Raw genomic sequence first — 20,348 nt, forward strand, 5'->3', positions numbered from 1 at the left:
GCCACTGGATTACCAGAGAAGTCTCTGTGGCTTCTTTTTAGGAGACCTGGAGTGACTGGCTTTTGCTGAAGCCCTCATAACTTAGCTCACCCCAGGAAATCTAAAAAGGTACCCTTTCCATTCCCTCAGGGAGAGGTACACATGGAATGTGGGTCTGGGGAAGGGAGGTAAAGTAGAATCTGAGGCTGATGGGGTTTAGGGTGTCATGCACAGAGAGAGCGGGGACCAGTACCAGGTTCCCAGACACTTCTGGGCCTGCTGGGAGCTAGGGGGCCAAGAAATGACCTGCAGGAAAGAGAGTGTTAGGCCTGGGACGGGGCCCCACGCAATTGGGGATGTTAGTGAGGTCATGCAAAGGAGCGGGCCACTTGAAAAGGCTAGGGGTGAAGCTAGGAGGCTCGGGTGCTGTCACACCCTAAGAGCCACCATGAGGGTCATCCTCACTCATGAGGATCCTCAATATAAGGCAAATAGAATCTAGGAAGGATACAGCAGCAGGTCCACAGGGACACAGGACAGCGTTTTCAGGTCAGAGACAGTGTTCCCTGGCGGCCAAAAGCTCAGACTCTGCAGCCAGGCAAGTGGGGTTTGAACCCTGATTCTGCCACTAACTAGTTGCATGACTGTGGACAAGCATCTCTGGGCTAAGTGCTGTGGCTGTAGTCACAACTCCTGATTTCGTGGTACTTGTGCTCTAGCTGGGGAGGTGGAGGCTTAGAAACACGCAGGCGGCAGGTGACACATCCATTCACCAGGGCTGTCAGTGCTGTGAACTGGAGGGAAGGGAATGTCAGTGTGTTTTCTACAAAGTCTCCAGGGACCATGAAATGCCAGCTGGGTTTGGAGAGATTAAGGGGAAAGCTTTCAGGGAGAGGAGAACCTGGGGACAGGGACGCCAAGAATCTGTCCCCCCAGAGCAGGAGGTGGGGTCGTGGGATGGGGGTTATGGCTGGAGGGGCACTAGGATGCCAATCGCCTTGAATGGAGATGGAGAAGTTTGAAGCTCCAGGCTCCATCCGCTCCCTCTGAGCTGAGGCAGGTGTGGGGGCACGAAGATGAGTCAGAAGGCCTCACAGGTGCCCCTGCCGAGGCTGTGTCCACACCGCTAGCCCCTGCCAGCTGCCCCAGCCTCCCTGGGTCCCCAGGGTCAGGCCGTGATGGGGTGAGATTTATCATGGGCAGGTGTGCTCCGAGACGGTATATTATCCAGGATTATGAACTGTAACAGGATAATCTCTCTAATGTAATTCAAGCTCTCGACATGGCTTATGGCTCCTTAATGTACCTCAGACTGAAGAATTACAAGAACATTCTCCCCCAAGCTCCCCCATGTCCCCTCCCTCCCTCCTCTGTCAACCCCTAAATGATTTAGTCAATAGCCTGAAGCCAGATCTTGGCATTTAGTCATAATTCAGTGCAGTTCAGTAAACATGATGGGCAAGGAGCTTTCTCTGCCTGCCTTCTTCCACAAAGGCCTCTCTTTCCTCCTCCCCCAAAATCTATCCCCCAGGGACAGGCTGGGATGCAGGACAATGCAGGGAACTCAGCTCCCCAGGACTCACCTCAGCACCCTCTCTGGGCACCAAGGCTTAAGCTGCCAGGCTTAGGGTCAGGAGCGCCAGTCATTCAGCAGGGTGGTCCCTGGACTTGACACCCTCCAGACAGAAGATATCTCCAGAGCTACAGACTAACCGGTCCAGGAATCTTAGGATGCTCTGGTCCTGGGACTCCACCCTGTAAAACTCATGCTCTCGGGGAAACATTCAAATCTTCTGTAAGCTATACCACAAAATGTTGTGCCAAGCTTTATTTTCTATAGTTTTGCCCCTCCTGGGGAAAAAATAAAAAAACGTCCCCCAGAGAGCTGTGGTCACCAAACCAGAAATCAGTCTACTGACAGAGCCCCTTTCGCTGCACAGGTGATGATCTCGTCACTCAGATGGGTCTTTTCTAATAATAGATTGCATTTATTGAGCACTTACTATATCGCTGGGCATTTTCCTAAGTACATCACATGATTCATTCGTATAAGGCTTCCAAAAATCTCTGGGTGGGAACTACCGTTTCCCCATTTTATTGATAAGAAAACAGGCTTAGAGAGGTGAATCTGAGGCCACAGATCTATTTCTTTTATCTTATTCATTTATGTTTGTGCTGAGTCTTCATTGCTGCACACCGGCTTTTCCCTAGTTGTGGCGAGTTGCAGCTACTCTCTAGTTGCAGTGTGAAGGCTTCTCATTGCTGCAGCTTCTCTTGTTAAGGCATTCAGGCTCCAAGGCATGGTTGCTCTGCGGCCTGTGGAATCCTCCCATACCAGGGATAGAATCCGAGTCCCCTGCGTCGGTGGGCAGATTCTTTACCGCTGAACCACCAGGGAAGTCCCACAGATCTACTGAGTGGGGAAGCTGGGATGTGAACCCAGGCAGCCTGGCTCCAGAGCCCGCATTCCCGACCACTGCTCTGCAATGTACAGGGTCATACAGCACTTGAACCCGGGACCCAGTGTGCTCCACGCCCGATCCCAGGCTTTTCTCTATCCACTTAGCATCCTGCTGATGAAGCAATGGGACACAGCAACCACGTCTTTCCTGGCTCTTGGTCCATTTTCACAGTGGCCCTCAAGCCCAGCTTTGCTTTCCAATCCCTGCGGTGATCAGAAATCCAGGCCTCCCCTCAACCAGCCAGTGAGCCAAATGAAGCTATTTGAAAGCCCCCCAGCTCAATGCAGGCAGGCAACCCCTCTTCCTCTGCTGTATTCTTTGTGTCCATCACCCAACTCACCCTTTACTTTAAGCATAAAGCTAGAGGCCCCTCCAGCTGCCAGGATCCAAGGAAGCCAGCAGAAATCTCCTCTGTGGTAGGAAAGGGCTGCATGTTGCAAGGACTTCCTCCCAAAAGCAGCTCAATAAAAACGAGACAGTCTCACGGGCAAGTGTTCTGTCTGTCCGTGCCTTCTGTATGCACCATGATGGTCTTTCCTCAATGTTCTTCTTGACCTTGGCAAATCCCTTGGTCCTTTGGTGACTCACTGTTATCTCTAAAGTGGGCTAATAATAGCAAGAGCTAAATTAAAAGATGTAGGTTAGAAAATTTTTGGAGAAAGCAGTCCATACGTGCAACTACAGCACACACACCACCGTGCACATACCGCTCTGGCTGAGCTGGTCGTTTAGATGTGGATTAATTGTGCCCCCAGCCTCATCCCTGTAACCATACCCCAGTAAAAAGAAAAAAATCCAGGTGAGTGGTATATCTCTGATTTCTGGATCCAGGATACACTAACTCAAGTTATACCAGCCTCTCCGGCTACAGAGCCTTTGGCATTTGTTAATCTTTGCTCTGGGAGAGACTACTGCTTAGTCTGAGGTCCTTAGGAGGGATGCTGCCAGATATAGAGGGAATTTGCAATATACACTGTTCATTGAGTTGGATTGCATATGGTACCTGGTGTGACAGAATGAACCCAGCATAGGAGTGTATGGACACCTAAGTCATGGTCCTGCCCCTAACTTCCTTTTCCCTGAACCTCAGTTTCCTCATCTGTAAAATGGGGTCTGGGAGGAGGTCCCAGGTCCCTTCTAGACTAACATTCTGTTTCAGGATGTACTTCCTTTGCAGGTTTGCCCTGATCCTTTCCCAGGTCTTCAGGTCCTTCCCGCTCCCTCTTTGTGGTCAGTCTGGCCCTATATCTTATCAGAGACCTGTCTTGTTATTCCAGGAAATGCCACAAGGGGGAGCCTTCTTAGGATGTCTGGGGTCAGGAAGGAAGCCTAGGCCAGTAAGTGCAAGGCTATGGTGGGAGTCAGCCAGTCCCAAGGGGCTGCAAGACCCAGATGGAAAAAGAAAGTTGGGAGAACAAGGGAGGAGGCTGTAAGCTACAAAGACCATATTCCAAGCTCCTGAAGGACTGAGACCTTGCTTTGTGTTAATTCTTGTCTCTCTGTCATACACTTGTAAGTGCATATCTCATTTGATCCTCAATGTACTCCATGAGTCATACAGTGTGGGTGAAATTATCTGTTGCCTCTACAGTTGGGAGAACTAAAGCTCAGACAGGCTCCAGGCTCACCCAGGGTCACACAGCCAACCTGGACCAGATCTGTTGATGGCCCAAGTGTCCTGTCCGCTGCCCAGGTCTCCTCTGGGGTCTTGCCCCAGGCTGGACACATGGGAGACCTTCAGGGATGCTTCCTGAATGAATGAGTAGGTGCTCTGGGTGAGGCTGCAACCTCCGTGCATAAGCGTCCTCTGGTAACACCTTGGTTCCGCTTTCTACCCCTTGCTCTTACCTTCCCAAATCACAGCGTTCATCTCTTACCACATCACTTCCATGATCCAGAAGTGCTGGCACTACGGTCATGCCGTCGCCAAAAGCCCTACTCACCTCTGTTTATCTTTCAAGTCTTGCTCGGGTGTGTCACCTCCTCCAGGAAGCCTCCTTTGACATCTGCTCCCACCATGGATAGAGTTGCAATCATTCTCCTGTCGGCCCCCCAAATAAGCTTCCTGATTACAACACACCAATCATTGTTTAAAAGTTATTAGATACTAGTCTGAGCTCCCCCAGAAAGGGGACTGAGTCTAATTCATCTCTGACTCCCAGTGTCTATAAAAGCTCAGCTCAGCCATCAAAGACTCATTTTGGGTACTGCCCCCTTCTCCCTCTACAGTAGTGCCTCTGCCCTGGGGACCCTCTGGTAAAGGCATCTGAAGTGCATTTGGCCTGAACAAATGAATGACTGGTGAGCGCACTCCTCCCCGCTTTTCTCTCCCGACCCCTCAAGTATCAGGAAAGCTGACAATTCCAGATTTCTGAAGATACTTCAGAACCCTCCTCAGCCCACCTTCAACCCCTCTAAACCCCTCCCCTTGGGGCTATTTTATACAGAAGGCATTCCCCATGGCTTGGCTGGAATCCCCCATGGGACTCTCAAAGCTGAGGGGACTTTCATTGGATCCAACTCACTTGTACAGGTGAGAAAAGTAAGGTCCAGAAAGGGAAGGTGACTGGGTTGTTCCTTCATTTACTCATTCATTCAACAAATATTCACCAAGTGCTCACTATGTGTGAAACTCTGGTCTCCGTCTGAGACATTTTTTTTTTAACTAAGTGGACTTTAAAAATATTTATATGTTCATATATGTGTGTATTCAGCTGCATGGAATCCTAGTTTGGCATATGGGATCTTGTGGTACATGGGCCATAGCATGTAGGATCTTAGCTCCATGACCAGGAATCGAACCCACCAACCAGGAATTGAACCCACATACCTTGCATTGGAAGGCAGATTCTTAAACACTGAACCATCAGGGAAGTCCTGAGCCAAGACTTAAAAAAAAGTCTCTGACTTCATAGCATCTACAATGGAAGAGACAGACAAACAAATTAGCAGGTAAGCATGTAGCCTATATTAGATGGTGATAAAAGCCACTGAGATATGCAAAGCAAGGGAAGGGAGATGGAGAGCCTGGGGGTATTGGTTGGTGGAGGGTAGAAAAGAACCTTAGCAAAATGAGTGAGAAAGCACTGTAGGGATCTGGGAAAAGATTGTTCCAGGCAAAGGCAATAGTAAGTGCAAAGGTCCTGAGGCAGAAACATGCTGTCCTGCCTGTACAACAGTGACTGGAGTAGATAGAGTGAGGGGGAGAGGAGTGGGAAGGAAGGGCAGAGCACTGATCAGATCCTCTAGGGTCTTTGAAGGACCCTTTTCTCTGAGTGAGATGTGCACCCACTCGATTTTTGAGCAGAAGAGGGACAGGCTCTGACTTTGATTTTAAAAAGATAACCCTGGCTGCTCTGCTGAGAACAGACTGAGGGGACAAGGGATGCAGGGGGACAAGAGGGGCTGCGATATTCCCCGGCAGGAGAAGCTGGTGGGTTGGACCGGGGCCGGGGTGGGGAAAGTGGTGAAGGGTAGCAAGCAGATTCTGGACATATTTTGAAGGTAATGTAAACAAGATTCGCTAAAGCATTCGGATGCATGACAGAAAAAGAGAGGGGTTGAGAATAATTCTAAGATTTTCTTCCCGAGCAACTGGAAGGATGAAGTTGCCCTGTTCGGAGATGGAAAAGACAAAAAGGAGCAGGTCTGGGGGAAAGATCAGAATTTCAAAGTTGAACACGTTGAGTTTGAGATGCCCATTAAACGTTCAGGTGGAGATAGGAAACAGGATTGACAAGCCGGCAGGTCAGGAGAGAGATTACGGGAGAGCTAAGAGAACAAAAACAAAATCTCAAGCCTCCCGACTTGCCACAGTACAGAAAGGACTCTTCCCGTGGGTTGGAGAAGTTAAATACCTGCGCTCAAAACCTAGGGCGCAGGGAAAGGAAATACGGTAACCCTGCGCGCACGCCCCCACCCCTCAGTAGTGCCAACTATCAAGCAAGAGCAGGTCCGGGAGAGGGGGTGGCTATCCTGGGGCTCTTAGGCGAGACCAGAGGGGGCCAGGGCTCCGCACACACACACATCAGGGGCGGAGCGGGGGCCGCTCGGACTCGGGGGCGGATCTTCACTGAGGTCTGGGTTTCTTCTCCCGGCAACGGTCTTGACTCGTTTCCTTGAGTCACCGTCAGATATTTATTTAACCTCGTGGTTCAGCCTCCCTGGGGCCAGCAGGAGGGATGGAGGCAGGGCGGGGGAGGCTGGCGGAGATGGGGAGCGAAAGGGGAAACATTTTCTTCCCTCCGACAGGCCGCGGCTGCCTCGCTCCTACGTGGGGTCCCACCTCGGGGCCCTCAGACCTCCGGGGGTCAGCCAGCTTCTAGGAGTTAAGGGAAATAAGGAATCACGCTGGTCCACCCCCATCCCCACCCCCATCGGTTTAAGACCAGAGGAAACCTGGGGAGGAGTAACTAGTCTAACGGCCTACACTGAATCCGAGGCGGTGCCAGGCTGCCAGTCTCTGGGGTCCCCCATTCCTTGTCCATCCAATGAGCGCCCGAGGCCCAGCGGTGCCAGGGGAGCCCACAGACCTCTGAGTTCTGACCAGCCTCCTGTCTGGCCTAGACACTTCACCTCCGCGCGCCTCCGCTCCTCGGTCTGTAAAAGGGAGTCCTTACTCTTAACCCGCCTTCTTTGACTTGCTGAGGGACAAATAATGTTTTAAAAATACCAGCTGCCAGTTGCCGAGCGAGGCTGGCACCGTCCTGGGCGCCTCGACAGGGCCTACTGTTCAGCCTCGCACACCCCGCCGCGGTCTAGCCAGTGAGGATGGGGGGCTGGAGAGAGGGGCGCGGGGAGGTCAGAACCCAGCTCTCGGGTCAGAAAGGAACCCCCCCTTACCTCCCCCGCAAAACCACGTCCCCCGCCCCGCCCTCCCCCCACCCCGGCCTTAACCCAGGGGTCGGTGCTGGGAGCGCTGGGGGCGGGGAAGCTGGAGGCCCAGGGGGAGCGGAAGTCACCGCTCGGAGGCCCCACTTCCCCTCCCCCCGGCCGGCCCCGGGGCAGGTGAAGAGGGGACCGGGCTCCGCTCCAGGTGGCGGGCCAGCGACGGGGGTGGGGAAAGGCAACAATAGCACTTTTATTTGGGACTGTTTGGTTCTGAGCGGGTGGGCGGAGGAGGAGGCCGACGGGGCTGCGGGGGAGAGGGGTGGTGAGCGGCATCTGGCGACACACCTGCTCCTGCTTAACCCTGTGCGTGCCGGGGCCGGGCGCTCGGCCGGGGAAGGCGGGCGGACGGCGGGGCGACGAGCCCCCGGCAGGGAGTGCGCGGCTGCCGGGAGGGCCAGCCCCCGGGCTCAGGGCACGCAGGAATGGGGACCCCTGGAAGGACCTGGGGGAAGTCTCTGTCCCTGGGACTGTGCCCTAGACCGGGGCTGGCCTCGCGCGCAGCCCAGGGCTCGGGCGTCGGCTTCCCCAGAGCGCCAGCTCGCCTCGGGCGGGATCGGGAAGGCGAGGGGTGGCTCCAGGGCCTCTGCGCGGATTCCCTGCCGCCCTCGGGCCGTTCCGGGAAACCGGCCTTCCGGAGGCGGCGCGGCGGCCACGGCTATGCCAAGGGCGCGGGGCGCGGGCCAGGCCCAGCGGGCGGCCGCCGGGCGGGGGAGCCTCGAGCTGGGCGCGCCCTCTCGCTAAACGCTTCCAGGCGCGACGCTGCAGGTGAGCTGGGCGCCCGACGCTCCCCACCCCCTTCGGGGCCTCGCCAACGCTCCCTGCCCGCCGGAGCCCGCGCCGTCGAGCCCGGCGCTGCACCTGCCCGCGCCGGGACCCCGGCCCGCCCGCGGACCCCCACCCCACCTCCCAGCCCCGGGCTGGCGCGCTCGCCCGCCGTACAATCGGAGCTTGTTTGTGGGCGGAGGAGCCGCGCCGGGTGCGGCGGCCCCGCGCCAGCCCACTGATCCCATAAAATATTATTTGTGTTTAAAAATTCCAGTAATTGGCTATGCAGCCGCTTTTTCCGAGCCCTGTGCCAAGCTCAGTAAAATCGCAGTCCGGCTAGAGTTATTTTCATCATGCAAATTCCCATTTCTGTAAACAGGGTTAAAGCCCCTGGAAGAGGCTGGGTTGGAACCAGGGAAGAAAAGCAGACGGTTGTGTTCCCGAGTCAGGGAGTTAGTCAAACTCGGTCTCCATTCCTGCGGTGACCTGGGTAATTGGGGAGAGCTATTAAGATAATCCTCCCCGATCGCTTCTCTTTGAGTCCCAGTGACTGGACTCTATTGGTTAAACTCCCTGGTTTCCTTAACTTCCCAGGTCTCATCTGAATAACTTACATCAGATCACGGAATCATAATTCCTTTCTCCTTTGTTGAATCACAAAGCAAACTGAGGCTCAGAGAGGGGAAGAGACTTGCCCAACAGTCACACAGCAAGTCTGTGCAAGAGCCCAGGCCAGAACATAGTTTGCCCGACTTCCCAGCCATCAGGACCCCTTTAGAAAGAAAGAAAGAAAGTGAAGTCGCTCAGTCGTGCCCAACTCTTTGGGACCCCGTGGACAGTAGCCTGCACCAAGCTCCTCCATCCACGAGATTTTCGAGGCAAGAGTGCTAGAGTGGGTTGCCATTTCCTTCTCCAGGGAATCTTCCCAACCCAGGGATCGAACCCAGGTCTCTCGCATTGTAGACAGACGCTTTACCTTCTGAGCCACCAGGGAAGTCCCTTTAGGTTCTAGTAATAATAGTAGTAGTAGTAGGCTGTCTAGGGCAGCCAGCACCCAGAGCCCCAGGGCCTGGCTCTGGGATGCTGACTCTGAGTACAACAACTAAGGGAGGACTCCCCCCTCTTCAAACACACACACTTCCTGTCTCTCAGCAGCTGGGACCTGCCCAGAGATGAGGAGGAGGGCAAGGGAGTCCCTGCCAGGGTCTTGGAAACCCTGAGTAATGGACAGGGGAGCCTCTGCCCTGCCCTACCCAGGGATGGCTGCTGTCTGCTGCAAGGAGAACCACACACATGGGAAGAACGAATTTCTTAAACAGATACTGAAAGGGAGCCCAGATTCTGCAGCTGGAAGGAGAATTGGGGCTCAGAAAAGAGTAAATAATAGTATATTATTTGTAATATAATATTGTATTATATATAGTATGTTATTGCTATTTGGTATTGACACTTAGTATGTGCCAGGCGCTACTGCACAATTTGTCTCATTTAATTCCCACAACAAGTCTAGGAGAAGGATATTAACATTGTGGCCACTTTCCAGATGAAGATACTGAGGCTCTGATAGGTTAAGTCACTTACCCAAGGTTGTCTGTAAGGAAAGCCCTTTTTCTGGGGATGTTTGTGAATCTGGGTTTCCTTCACCAACCCCAAGGCTTTCATACCAGCCCAGCCTCCTCCTGCCTCCCTCCATTTCCCCCTACAAGCCTTTGTGCAGGCTACCTCTTTACCCCGAGTATTCCTCTTCCCTCCTATTCTCCATCTTTCCCATTGCCTCCCCTCTTCAAACTCTAGGCTCCTCAGTCCCAGAGGCCAAGGAATATCTGCATCAGTTCAGTTCAGTCGCTCAGTCATGTCCGACTCTTTGAGACCCCATGAATCTCAGCACGCCAGGCCTCCCTGTCCATCACCAACTCCCAGAGTTCACTCAGACTCACGTCCATCAAGTCGGTAATGCCATCCAGCCATCTCATCCTCTGTCGTCCCCTTCTCCTCCTGCCCCCAATCCCTCCCAGCATCAGGGTCTTTTCCAATGAGTCAACTCTTCGCATGAGGTGGCCAAAGTACTGGAGTTTCAGCTTTAGCATCATTCCTTCCAAAGAAATCCCACGGCTGATCTCCTTCAGAATGGACTAATTGGATCTCCTTGCAGTCCAAGGGATTCTCAAGAGTCTTCTCCAACACCACAGTTCAAAAGCATCAATTCTTCGGCACTCAGCTTTCTTGACAGTCCAACTCTCACATCCATACATGACCACTGGAAAAACCATAGCCTTGACTAGACAGACCTTTGTTGGCAAAGTAATATCTCTGCTTTTGAATATGCTATCTAGGTTGGTCATAACTTTTCTTCCAAAGAGTAAGCGTCTTTTAATTTCATGACTGCAGTCACCATCTGCAGTGATTTTGGAGCCCAAAAAAATTAAGTCTGACACTGTTTCCACTGTTTCCCCATCTATTTCCCATGAAGTGATGGGACCAGATGCCATGATCTTCGTTTTCTGAATGTTGAGCTTTAAGCCAACTTTTTCACTCTCCTCTTTCACTTTCATCAAGAGGCTTTTGAGTTCCTCTTCACTTTCTGGCATAAGGGTGGTGTCATCTGCATATCTGAGGTTATTGATATTTCTCCCAGCAATCTTGATTCCAGCTTGTGCTTCTTCCAGCCCAGGATTTCTCATGATGTACTCTGCATATAAGTTAAATAAGCAGGGTGACAATATACAGCCTTGATGTACTCCTTTTCCTATTTGGAACCAGGCTGTTGTTCCATGTCCAGTTCTAACTGCTGCTTCCTGACCTGCATATAGGTTTCTCAAGAGGCAGGTCAGGTGGTCTGGTAGTCCCATCTCTTTCAGAATTTTCCACAGTTTATTGTGTTCCACACAGTCAAGGGCTTTGGCATAGTCAATAAAGCAGAAATAGATGTTTTTCTGGAACTCTCTTGCTTTTTCGATGACCCAGCAGATGTTGGCAATTTGATCTCTGGTTCCTCTGCCTTTTCTAAAACCAGCTTGAACATCTGGAAGTTCATGGTTCACGTATTGCTGAAGCCTGGCTTGGAGAATTTTGAGCATTTCTTTACTAGCTTGTGAGACGAGTGCAATTGTGCAGTAGTTTGAGCATTCTTTGGCATTGCCTTTCTTTGGGATTGGATAGATAAACTCCATTTGGGCTTCCCTTGTGGCTCAGTTGGTAAAGAATCTGCCACAATGCAGAAGACCTGGGTTCAGTCCCTGGGTTGGGAAGATCCCCTGGAGAAGGGAAAGGCTACCCACTCCACTATTCTGGCCTGGAGAATTCCATGGACTGTATAGCTCATGGGGTCGCAGAGCCAGACACAACTGAGTGACTTTCACTTCACTTCACTTCAAACTCTATGTGATGTTGCACTTAGACCAGCAATTCAGGCAAGTAAAGGCAATCAGGTTATGAAGCTCTTTGCATAACGACAACGGAACTTTTTTCCAAGAAAACTGGTTAGTGTTTTAGAAGTGCCTCCTACATGCAACCCCTGGAAGAGGACACGGCAACCCACTCCAGTATTCTTGCCTGGAGAGCCCCATGGACAGAGGAGCCTAGAGTCCACTGGGTCACAAAAAGTAGGACAAAACTGAAGCGACTTAGCATGCATGCACCTACATGCACATCCAAACACACACACACAAACCCCAAAAACAAGAGTCTTGGTTGTGGTTCCCAAGAAGGAAAGTATTTCTGGTGGTGCAGGAGTATTCTGCCGCAGAATGGGCAGCCTTGTGAGGCACTGAGCCTCCCGTCACTTAAAATGTGTCAGCAGGGGCTAGAGGCCCCCAGCCCAAGGGTGGTGCCAAAGAAAGTCCTGAGTCCTCCTTGGCTTGTTTGCTCAGAAATCAATCTAACCCCAGGATTCCACCTACATTACTGTACAAATGTAGGTCCTCAGATCAGATCAGATCAGTCGCTCAGTCGTGTCCGACTCTTCGCGACCCCATGAATCGCAGCACACCAGGCCTCCCTGTCCATCACCAACTCCTGGAGTTCACTCAGACTCACATCCATCGAGTCAGTGATGCCATCCAGCCATCTCATCCTCTGTCGTCCCCTTCTCCTCCTGCCCCCAATCTCTCCCAGCATCAGGGTCTTTTCCAATGAGTCAACTCTTCGCATGGGTGGCCAAAGTACTGGAGTTTCAGCTTTAGCATCATTCCTTCCAAAGAAATCCCAGGGCTGATCTCCTTCAGAATGGACTGGTTGGATCTCCAATTAAATTGAATTCTGAGTTAGTATGTAGGTTTCTCTTCGATCTCTGAATTGAAACACTATCCAGGCAGCCGATGTCCATGGGAGAAAGGAAAAGGACCCTCAGGTGGGAGGACAGCTTTTAAGGGCGAGAAGAGATACATTATGGTGGCGGTCCTTGAGAAGTCCATGGTGTAGGGGAGGGGGTCCTTGAGAAGACGGAGCATCCCTGAAAGAGTAAATGGGAAACAGTGTCCAGTGGATTCTAGTCAGGGGAAGAGGTTAGCAGCAGAAGACTCTAGCAGGAGGAAGGATAAGAGAAAGCCAGGGACCTTCCTGGTGGTCCAGTGGCTGAGACTCTGAGCTCCCAATGCAGGGGGCCCTGGGCTCAGTCCCTGGTCAGGGAACTAGATCCCACATGCTGCAACTAAAGATCCTGCATGCCACAACTAAGATCCGATGCAGCCAAATAAATAAATGTTTTTTAAAAAGAGAAAGAGAGAAAACCAGTGCCTTGAATCCCCAGGGCCTAGTGGGGTCCCCGGAGGGCTCCCCTCCCACTGGGAGCTCATCCCAGCCCCGGGATTTCCTGCCTTCAGTCTTGCTCCCTGCTCTGGTGGGTTATGTGCAGTGTGTTATGTTCGGGTGGGGGTCCTTCTTCCTCCCAGCTCTGGAGGCCTGGATACGGGTTCAGGGCCCAGGGGTGTTTGAAGGATGCCTCTTCCTGCCCTTGCCTCCAGGTCCTATCACCCTCCTTCCCAGAGCTCATCACAAGAATTGAGATGTGGGGTGACTGCCTCATCCCTCAGGGAAGGAAAGAGCCTCCCCAATGAGCTGAGGGCCATCTGAGGGGCACAGGGAGAAATGGGGGTATGGTGGGCTTCCAGAGACTCTGCCCAGGCCAGGCTTGGTAAAGACACCATATCTGTGGGGTGTATGCCCCACAGATATGGTGTCACAATGGGATTTGGAGGTGTGGTTGGCACCTTTGAGCTCTCTTCTTTTTGGACCTTGAAGGACTAAGAAGGGGCGCCTCTTTCCTCCCAGGCCCCTGTCCCTTCACCCACCCCAGAGAGGGTAGGATGGAGTGGGGTGGGTTCCATAACCTAGAGGTGGGTGCTAGGTATAAAAGATGTCATTTTAATGTTTTACTTGATATTGGTATTAAAGTTATTTTTTAAGTCTGTATCTTTTTTTTGATACATAAATATTTATGGCTGAAGTAATATGCCTATGATTTGCCTTAAAACCATATAGGGAGAGATGGGACAAAATTGACCATGAATTGCTTCTTGTTGAAGCAGGTGATGGGATACAGGGCGGCTCTCATACTATTCCGTCTACTTTTGTATATGTTTGAAATGTTTGGAGTAAAAGCTTCAAATACTAGGACAAAACTCACTCCCAGTCGCCCCATCTAGAAGCCGTTCCCGATTGCTCTCACATAGCCTGCTATCTGCTCCTGCTCTGTAGGTGTCTTGGGTCTCTGTTCATGGCCAGCCTGTGGGTGGGGTGTCCCCTCGAAGTGGTCACCACTGGAGCATCCCCACTGTGGGGGTGCTCAGCCTCAGAGAGGGAGGAGCTGCCCCCACCCGCCATGCCCACGTGCTGAAGTGTGGCGGGCAGCGCACCAGGCATGGTCACAGATACAAATTATTTCTCGTCATACAGTCCTGGGAAGTGAACTTTATTCTTACCCTGGATTTACGGATGAGAAAACATAGATTAAGAGAAAAAGGTTAAGAGAACTTTCCCTCTTGATCCATTTCCCCCACTGTTCACCTCCCAAGTGCAAAGTCATCTAAGATGTAATAGAACCGCAAGAGTTCTGGTGTGCCTGCCTCAAGTTTTCAGGAAATGGTGTTCACATCCGCCAGTCTGCCCAAAGCTCAGCCATCCTCCTTCAAAAAAACATATGTATTATATATATAAACATTATGTTATTTGGCTGTGCTGGGTCTTAGTTGCGGCACACGGGATCTTCAGTCTTCCTTACGACATGCAGGATCTTTAGTTGAGGCATGCGGGATCTAGTTCCCTGACCAGGGATCCAACCCGGGGCACCCTGCATCAAGACCATGGAGTCTTAGCTACTGGGGCATCAGGGGAGTTCCATCGGTCATCCTTCTCTCCAACCCATCAGCCAGTCCTTCAGGGTCAAATTCATGCTCAGTCACTCTTCCACTGCTACCACCAAGGTCAGTCCCTCTCCCTTCCAGCCTGAGCTCGGCTCAGCCTCACCAGCCTCCTGCTCCCACCCTTATCCTCACCCATCCCTTTTCAGAGCAGCAAAGATGACCTTGGAGCATTCATCCAATGGCGTCTCTCTCCTCTTTCCTGTGACCTCCAACTGCATACAACAAGGAACTCTCAACACCCTAGGATGGCCAACAGCAACCTACACACACAGCGGGGCCTTCCAGTGGCCTCTCCCCTGCATCTTATTGGCTGCTCTCTTCCCTCCCGCCTCCACCCCAGCTTCCTCTGCACCATCTGTCCCTCTGCCATTGTGCTTTCCTCAGCTCCTTCTCATCCTGCAGGTTGGCTTTCCATACTGTGCTTTTGGATGACCAGCCATTTTAGCCTCTGTTTAATTTTCTTGCAATTATTTTGCAGTTGTCTTATCAGCCCTGGGATTTCTTTGGAAGGAATGATGCTAAAGCTGAAACTCCAGTACTTTGGCCACCTCCTGCGAAGAGTTGACTCATTGGAAAAGACCCTGATGCTGGGAGGGATTGAGGGCAAGAGAAGAAGGGGACAACAGAGGATGAGATGGCTGGATGGCATCACTGATTCGATGGACGTGAGTCTGAGTGAACTCCGGGAGCTGGTGATGGACAGGGAGGCCTGGCGTGCTGCGATTCATGGGGTTGCGAAGAGTTGGACATGACTGAGCGACTGATCTGATCTGATCTGATCTGATCTATGCATCCATTGATTTTTTTCTTTTTTTTCTTTTTGGTCTGTGTCACTCCACTAAAATGAAAGAAACATGAGGGCAAGAAACATGACCATCTCCTCAGCACAACTGGCCTAGTGTTGGCCTTGCACATAAAACATGTTAAAAAATTCTACATTTGATCAACACAGGAATTCTCCATCATTCCTAAAAGGCCAAGGCCTTTAGGAACTCGGTAAAGATGCTGAAGACCATTTAGTTACCATCTTGGTCCATCCCTGAACCCTTCCAGACTTTTCAAAAGGTCTCAGCACCAGGAATTCTTTGAGCCTGCTTTAGTCTGCCTGCCTCTGGCCACCTTGGCCTTTTCTCCTGCTTCTGCTCTCCCCAAGCATACCTTTAACAACATGCCTGGAATAAAGCTTCATTTCTAAAACACCTACTATGTGCCAGGTATAGCTAGTCCTCCCAACCAACTCCAGAAGATAGATTTAAAAAAAGAAATGAAAAGACATGGCCAGAAAGAGGCTAAATCATTTGCCCAAGACCACACTAGTGAGTGGGAAGTAAGTAAGTAAGTGTTAGTTGCTCAGTCATGCCTGACTCTTTGAGACCCCACGGACTGAAGCCCACCAGGCTCTTCTGTCCATGAGATATTCCAGGCAAGGATACTGGAATAGGTTGCCGTTTCCTTCTCCAGGGGATCTTCCCAATGCAGGGATCAAACCCAGGTCTCCTGCACTGCAGGCGGATTCTTTACTGACTGAGCTACAAGGATAAGAGTGGGAAATACAGGACAATCTGATTTACTTTAACTGTCCCAAATTAGTGGGTGGGGCTGTGAGAAGGTTTTTGTTTTTTAATATTTATTTTTTATTTGGCTGCACGGGGTCTTAGTTGTGGCATGTGGGATCTAATTCCTTGACCAAGGATCGAACTCAGACCCCCTGCATAGAGCATGGAGTCAGCCACTGGACCACCAGGCAACGTCCCTGTGAGAAGATTTTAAGGCCTCCTTCCTTGTAGCATGCTTACCCCTCCCTTGATGCCCCGTCTTGCCCTTCAGCCCTGGGGGTTCCACCAGAAGCAGGAGATAAGAAATCAGGACCCCCAAAGTTAGAAATCCAGGGAGGGTGAAGTCAGGGTGATAGTGTCGGGGGATGTGGGGTTTGGTCTTAGGCAGAACAGAGCTCGGGCTTCAGGTGGGCATATGAAAGGAGGGGATGGTAAAAGGGAAAGACGGCCTGGGTGGGGGGTGATGGGGAAATCTAAGCACCCCGGTTCTGAACGCCTGTGTCTCCTTGCCTCGCCTGCCACACAGCTCCGCTTAGGAGGCTGCAGGTTTGCCATTCCCACTCGGGCAGGCAGGGCGGGGCAGGAAGGGGACCGCTCCTCACTCCTTGACCTACCTGCCTGTAGTCCCCACAGCCCACCTGATAGGCAAAGCATTCGCAGGAGCTGAGTCGAGAAGAGGGGGGCAGGTGGGAGGGAAGTGGCTCTGCTCATCTTTGGGAGAGAAGAGTGCAGCCAGGAAGGAGCGGGGCAGGACAGTGCAGCCAAGTAGGGGTGAGAAGCCAGGGCTGGTGGAGAAGGAGGGGCTCTGGTGGGGTGGGGAGAGCAGGACCCAAGGTGGACCACTGTCAGAACAGCCTCCCCCACCCAGTTCAGCCCAGCCTGGGAAGGGAAGTGGGGAGGGGTCCTGTCACCAGGAGACCCTTTGTACTGCTAGCTTTTTGCAGCAGAAATAGCCCCTTTCTAACTGGCAGCCTCCTACTCACCGGGCTGATAGGAATTCCCTCCCACCCCCAGGGCCCCAGGCCTGGAGAGTTAGGGACAGGAGGACGTGTAGGCCAACCCCACACACCCCACCCTGAGTGTCGGCAGACTCTTGCCTCAACTTCAGACCCTGGTCCCATCCCAGCCTGGGAGAGGAGTGCCAGGGATCAAAAGAGTGAGATCAGGTGGTCTCTGGCATTCTTGAGAGCTTTCCCTGCTGCTAGGCCACTCCCCTAGCCCAGGGGTGGGTGGGTTTACCATCCCATCCCAACCCCCTCTCCTTCCTGTTCGGACACCTTCTTCCCACATGCATGAGGGGGAAGACTATAGACACTCAAAAACTCAGTTCAAATCCTGACCTTGCTTCTAAGTAGCTGTGTGGCCTTGGGCAAGTCGCTTAACCTCTCAGAGCCTGTTTCCCTATCTCTAAAATGTCATCTCTAAAAATCATGAACATAGGAGCTAGACTGACCTTATGATGTCTTAGGGAAGACGGAGCGACAGGACATCTGGTAAGCCAAAAGCATCTCACAGCATTGTCTACAGGTCTCTTTCCCAGGGAGGGGAAGCCCTGGCGAACTTCCTGGAGGAGGTGGCTGGGGAGTGTTGAGGGGCCGCCAGGGGTCGCTGTGAGTGCGCAGGCCCATCGGGACCTCCCTGGGGCTTTGGGGACGGGGGTGTCGGGGGTGGAAAGGGCAGTGGAGCTTCTCTGAGCTGACACGAACCCTCCCCAAACAGGCACCACCCGCCCAGTCTCTTGTTGCTCTCAGCCCAAGGCGAGACTCGGGCCGCACCTCCCGGCTCTCTCCGCCGCCCCCCTACCCAGGGCCCCCCTGACCCACACCCTAGGGCGGGCTGGTCTCCCCTTGGGGGGCCGGGGCCAAGAATGGGCGCGTGAACTGGGGCAAATTAACACGTAGGAAAACACCCCGGCACCTGGAGAAACAGGAGCTGGGGCCGGGGGAGGGCGGCCAGAGCCTTGGAAGTCAGAACCCGAACGGAGCGATAATTCACCCGAGTGTCCGCGGCCTCCCGCCCGCTCCCCGCCCCCGCCGCTCGGCCTCCGGTTTCAAAGGCGGACAAACAGCACACTGTGCTGGTCCCGGCTCCCTCGCTAAATCTTCCTGTCTTCAGCTTCTGGTAACCTGAGCCGGCAGAGCTGACCCTCCCTCGGAGGCCTAATGGGTACCGGGAGAGGGGAGAAGGCGGTGGGAGGAAGACGGAGGGGAGGGGATGGAGAATGCCGACCCGCGCCGCTGGGACCTCAGCCCTCACCCCCTCCTTCTTAGGGGCGCCCGGCCAGCCGCCCCCATCCCTGCACTTTGGGGGTGGTGGGGCGGGGGGTACAGTGGGCGAATGTTGCTTTAGAGCAAGCCTTTGCTTTCACATACACTGCCGCTTTGGCCTGTGTTTGCGCTTCTAGATGCTTCTGCGCGTGGACAGAGTGTGAGTCTGTGTGTGAGAAGGGAGGGGGGTGGCTGTTGTGAACTCACACCTCAGCATGTGGAAAAGTCATTTTTGTGCTTAAGTCGGGCACCCTCGTCGTGGGAAGACCGAGGAGCCCCGCTCCTTCCCCCTCCCTTCTCCCCTTCCTCCTCCCCCCCTCCTCCCCTTTCTCTGCTCCCTCCTCCTTCCCCTCCCCGTCCCCTCACCCCTCGGGAGAGTGAAGTAACCCCAGAAGGGCCTCCCACAGCCACTCCTGACCAGAGGCAGGGCTGAAGAGGTTGCCGTCTGCCCAGAGTCCTTCTCCAAGGCTCTTTAACAAGTGAGCCTGCCTGCCTGGGAACTTGGCCCTTAGGAAGTAATCTGGGCCAGAACATCCTGACTCCCTGTCCTCTCTTTGGGGGCAGGGTTGGGAGGGGGAACGTGTTCACCTCGAGAGGTGTGCGCCCCCCCACCCCCGTTTTGGGATTTCCAGTGGGAGGTCCTACTTCAGGGCCGAGGGTGGAGTGGGTCCTCAAAGCACAGGGGAGCTGGAGACTTCTGGGAAGGGCTGAGGACCATTTAATTAAGAAGGCGCTGACTGGATGGCGGAAGGGTCAAGATTTGATTGGTGAGGGCAGGGGTAAAAGCAGAGGTGAAGGGCAGGGCTAGAGCTGCAGTTGAATTGGGGGTCAGAGAGTAGGAGTGAGAAATGAGGGTCAAGAAATACTTAGGGGGAGGGGTTCATGTAGTGGCAGGCCTAACTGGAGGGGTGGACACGGAGTTGGAGCTCGGGTTCAGAGTAGGGAACTGTGGTGGGACAAGGGGCGGTGGTAAGTGCAGAGTTCATTCATGCTGTCTTTAACACGCAGTCTTTTAAAATTTTATTTGGCTGTGTCGGAACCTGCAAACTCTTAGTTGCAGCATATGGGATCTAGTTTCCCTGACCAGGGATGGAACCCTGGGCCTCCTGCGTTGGGAGCCCAGAGTCTGAGCCACTGGACCACCAGGGAGGTCCCCAACCAGCAAATATTAATTGTCTCCTGTGTGCCAAGTACTGTTTTACTTACTGGAAATAGATAGCAGAACACAAAACTCTGCCCCCCTCCAAGGTTCCATGCCAGTGGTGGACAGACAATAAAATTAGAAACTGGATAAATGATATTTTAGATGGTGGTAAAGGCTGCAGAGACAAAGCTGGAAAGGGGGAGACGAATGATGGGGCACGTCTTGCAATGTGTGATATGGCCTCACTGAGAAGGTGACACATGTGTCAAAACCTCCAGGAGGTGGGGAAGGCCGCCAAGCAGATACCTTGATGAAGAGCTCTGTAAGCAGAGGAACAGCAAATGCAGTTTCTGCTGTGTGTGTGTGTGTGTGTGTGTGTGTGTGTGTGTGTGTGTGTGTACGCCTGCGCAGCTTGTTCAATTCAAGGAACAGCAGAGATGCTAGAAGGGTGGGGAGGGTGGGTGCGAGCAGGAGGGAGGAGGCCAGAATGGTCAGAGGCTAGGGTCAGGGGTAGGATCAGAGTCAGGGGTCTGTATCAGCTCTATCTTCTCCCTCTTGAGTCATGGGGAGGCAGACGGCCTGTAGGCAGGGGCCAGCAAGGAGGAAATGGGTGAAGCTGGGAGGACTGGTGGGGGACCATGAAGCCAGCCCACCCCTGGGAACTGCAGGTCAGGAGAGCCTCTGCTTGGAATGGGGCATCTGACTTCGGGGACCTCCTGGTCTTATCCAGGATCTCCCCTCCAAAGCGTGAGACACCACTTCACTTGGAGCTTCAAGAACTTTGTCGCCCACCCCCCATTTGTTTGCTAATAAAAAGATGAAGGGGGGCCTGTCTGCCTTCTCCGGATCACTAGCCTTCTCCTTCCCTTCTCCCCTGCCTGCCTCCTCTCCCTCTCCTTTCTCTCCCCGAAGGAGAGCTGATGCAG

At 53.0% G+C, this 20,348-nt stretch overlaps 1 long non-coding RNA gene across 1 annotated transcript; it reads right to left on the bottom strand.

Annotated features, from left to right (window-relative positions):
• Positions 1 to 2,106: 2,106 nt before the first annotated feature.
• Positions 2,107 to 6,564, bottom strand: LOC109576782 (uncharacterized). Its single transcript, XR_002183430.2, has 4 exons — positions 6,299 to 6,564; positions 5,272 to 5,359; positions 4,385 to 4,482; positions 2,107 to 3,047 (listed from the first exon to the last, which is right to left on the bottom strand). It is a non-coding gene; the product is annotated as an uncharacterized lncRNA (long non-coding RNA).
• Between the last annotated feature and the right edge of the window lie 13,784 nt (positions 6,565 to 20,348).

Source organism: Bos indicus, chromosome 23 (assembly GCF_029378745.1).
Source record: "Bos indicus isolate NIAB-ARS_2022 breed Sahiwal x Tharparkar chromosome 23, NIAB-ARS_B.indTharparkar_mat_pri_1.0, whole genome shotgun sequence".
NCBI classification, from domain to species: domain Eukaryota; kingdom Metazoa; phylum Chordata; class Mammalia; order Artiodactyla; family Bovidae; genus Bos; species Bos indicus.